Genomic DNA, 3878 nt, shown 5'->3' on the forward strand with positions numbered 1-3878 from the left:
ATGACTCCTTTGGGGATCATCATTTGGCATAATTCCCTGATGATTCATCTAAGTTGCTAAGCTTAACAATTCTATGTGCCTTTTTGTTGATAGTAGTATTCCATTTGTATGGACTTACCAGTTTTTTATTTGTTAAAGCATTTATTTGTTGAAACACATGAAGATTGGTTTCATGAAGTTTTTACCTATTAAAATTGCAGCTCCTATGACCTTCTATATACAGGTTTGGGGTGAGAGTAAACATTTATTTTTCTGCTATTGATAGTCAACAATGCCAATAGTGTTGCATTTAATACATGTTAATACATGTTTAGTTTAATACAAAATTATTATACTGGTTTTAAGAGTGGTTGGAATGTGTATTACATCTCCATCAGTAAGGATTCTTGCCAGTATTTAGTGTTACCACTATATTTTAGCCTTTCTGAAAGATGTAATGATATCTCATTGTGGATTTAATTTGAATTTTATTAGCTCTAATTGTACCATCTTATTAGCATATATTTGTATATGATTTTCATATGTATTTTCTCTTCACTGAAATGTCTGCTCATGACATTTTCCTATTTTCTAATTGGATTTCCCTCTCTCCTTACCTTCCATTCTTTCTTCCTCTCCCTCCTTCTTTTCTTTTTACTATTTTTTTAAAGCTGTCTCATTTATTATTTAGGCTATTTAGGCAGTATACTTATGTTGAAAATGGAAGCAAATTTTTCACTTGCTTTTAAAAAGAGTAAATAGTAATTAATGAATTTACTGTTATACTTAAAATCATCGTGGTTTAAAGTGAGAATCTTTGCCAATAGAAAGGCACTGCTCCAAATTGTGAATGGTGTTATGAAGAATTGCAATCTCTTTGTTTTTTTCTTCTTGAAGATGTTGACGCTTCGTTCTGTAGATATTCTGTGGAGAAATAGTGGCATCTGAATATGGTTTTGATTTAGTCTGAACTCTTGCTAGTTTAGCATCAAACTCCAGCTGCGATTTGATTATTTCATTTTGCCTTTTTCTTGAGTTTTTAACTTTGCATTTAATTCTGAGATTTCCATCTCCTTTTTCTTTATTAGATCTTTGTGCTTTTCTTCATTTAATTCAACTTTTTTCTGCATATCTTGATAAAATTTGCTTATTTCTATCTTATGTTCTTCCTCTTTGATTTTCATTTCATGTACACGTTTGGCAATATTAATCTTATAGTCCTGTTTGTGAGATTTCAGCTTTTAACTAGTCATATCAGCCTTTCTTTTTCGTTGTTCATTTTCACCTCTCAAATTGTGTTGATATTCAATGGTCTGTTGTAGTCCTTTTATCATATCATGAAGAGCAGAACATTTTTTTTTTATTTGAGGCTTCCTTTGTTTGCATTACTATTAATAAAGAGGTACTCTTTTCCAACTGAATTTCCAGTATGTTATTCTTTCCACTGGTTTCTATCATTTTCTTTTCTATCTGTGAAAAGTCCTTTATAAATTTGTCAATATTCACACTGCTAGTCTTTTTTGTGGATCCTTCGCTACTTTGATCCATGCTTGAACTTGATAAATACAATAAAATTCTCATCTCTTTGCATCCTTTCCTCATCACCTCCCACGAGTTCTCCAGGCCGAAGCCTGGGGCTCCAGCCTCTCTCCACCGCATCCTGGTGTCCATAGGGGCCTAAGTTTAATTCAGAGGTAGGGACCTAGGACTTGTTATTGTTCCTGGTTCCTCAAAGTCTCCCCTGCCTCAATTCTCTTTTTATTATTATACTTTAGATAGTAGAACTTGTTGACTATACAGTTTGCAAGCATTTACTCAAAGTGCATAGCTTCTCTTTCTAACTTCTAGAGTCTTTTATAAAGCAAACTATTTTAATTTTGATGAGGTATGGTTTATTAAGTTTCCTTTTTGATGGATCAAGCTTTTGGCATCAAACATAAGAATTCTATGCATCTCTAGGTCTTTCTGTCTTTCTCTTCAGTTTTGGAAATCATATACAGACAAAGCATATTACCCATGAGTTACATTCCCAGTTTTGATATTTCTGTGCTTTCATGTACATATTTTCTAAATATTATTGTAGCAGCACAAAATCCTTCAAATATTGAAATATATTCATGTAACAAATGATATATTACACTCCACTTACTTTTGAATTGTATTTTATCAAGTTTGTCTAAATAATTTACTTCGCATAAAAGCCAAAGTAAAATGTTTGATTATTAATTGTTCATGCAAAACATGCGCGACATTCAAATACATGAAACTATACACATTTTCTTCCTTTAATTTGAATAAAGGAATAAGAATGTTAAAAATGGGAAGGAAAATATTAAAGGCAGACATTTTTCATTTAAAATACAAATTATTACCAAATAATGATAATCTTTAATAAATGTTAGTTGTTCACAAAGAGTCGTAGTTTTTTCCTGGACATGTGCTTTAAAATATTTCAGTAGATTTTTTTCCTTAAGTTTCAGAATGTTAAAATTAAAGAAAAAATTCCAATTAGGGATTTATTTAGAAAAAAAAGAATGAAGACTTTAAATATGCATCAAACTTTATTCTTATTAAAATTAACTCCATTCAATTTTAAATTTATCTTAATTTTTATTATTTTTCTTTCCCTAAATAATTTATCTACAAATTTAATATTTCCTCAGCCATACATTTCACTTTGCCATCCACACTTTTTCTGCTTATTATTAAAACTTGTTAGTTTTAATTCCTTAATTGAAGGTTTGTTTTTAAGAATTTAAATTATTGTTTTCTAGTGTGCAAGTAATTTTATCAGCTTATACACTGAAAATGCCAAATATTTATCATGCTTTACTGCAAGACTACAAAGATTTCTTTAACTATATTATGTGTAAAAGAAAAACATCTTAGTAACTAAATGTTCCTGCATTTATCTGTGATATGTTAGCCTGACATAATTTTAAATAGACATTTCATGAATGCCAGCCTCTTTTTTCATTCATGCTAAAATAAGTTCAGCATATAAGGCATTATATTTTAATATTGACATTCATAAATATAGAAGACATAACTATATAAAATTTGATCTATTTACCCATTTCCTCAGTAGATATCAATAGTTTTATCCCCACATTATTCCAAACAGCCATCCATGAAAAAAATTCACAAAAATGATTGCTAACTAGGCTACATAAAAACTAATATGTATAATTTTCCTCTCCTTTTTATTTACCACAAAAGATTTAATTTAAAGGAGAATGAAATGCTTAGTATTAAATATATCAAGCTGATATTCTAAGGTATCTGAGCTTTTAAATATAATGAAGTTTCTTGTAAAATATTCTCTAAAACTATTAGCAGCTGTGTTTTTAATAGAGAAATACATATTTATAATATACTTTCTTTGAGAGGGACTGTGAATTGTTGCTGATTTTTTCAATAACAATAATAAATGGAAAATGCACAGAAATATTCAGATTGTTATTTACCATAAATCAGGATCAACTATTAGTATGTATATGAGGGGAAAGAAAGAAGCAATTATGATTATGATCACCACTTTAGAATTGAACCAATGGAATGTATTAAAATCTTTCATCTTCCATGGAACTATTAAAGTATAGAATCATATTCAAATCTGTATTTATAAACATCTGTATCTGTATCTGTATCTGTATCTATAGCCTATAGTTTGAAAGAACGTATTCAGTCACCAATCACCTATTACACATGTCATGTAGAAATTTTATCATAATACACTATTCTAGAAATTAGGCTTCACTTTATAACTATTATGTTATTTTTAAGAAGTACTTAATGATTTTCTGATTATTTTATATATTGTTTAACTATCATATAATTTCCAACAAGAATTTAAAGTAACTTAATAATCAAAAAGTACTAGAAAACAATATCAAATA

General features: G+C 28.9%; 1 pseudogene; it reads right to left on the reverse strand.

Moving 5' to 3' along the window:
• Window positions 1-771: 771 nt before the first annotated feature.
• Window positions 772-1668, reverse strand: LOC106010257 (coiled-coil domain-containing protein 152 pseudogene; annotated as a pseudogene).
• Window positions 1669-3878: the final 2210 nt, after the last annotated feature.

The sequence above is a fragment of the Heterocephalus glaber genome, unplaced genomic scaffold (assembly GCF_053883595.1).
Source record: "Heterocephalus glaber isolate CG9 unplaced genomic scaffold, H.glaber_assembly_v1.0 deba00001586, whole genome shotgun sequence".
Classification (NCBI taxonomy): domain Eukaryota; kingdom Metazoa; phylum Chordata; class Mammalia; order Rodentia; family Bathyergidae; genus Heterocephalus; species Heterocephalus glaber.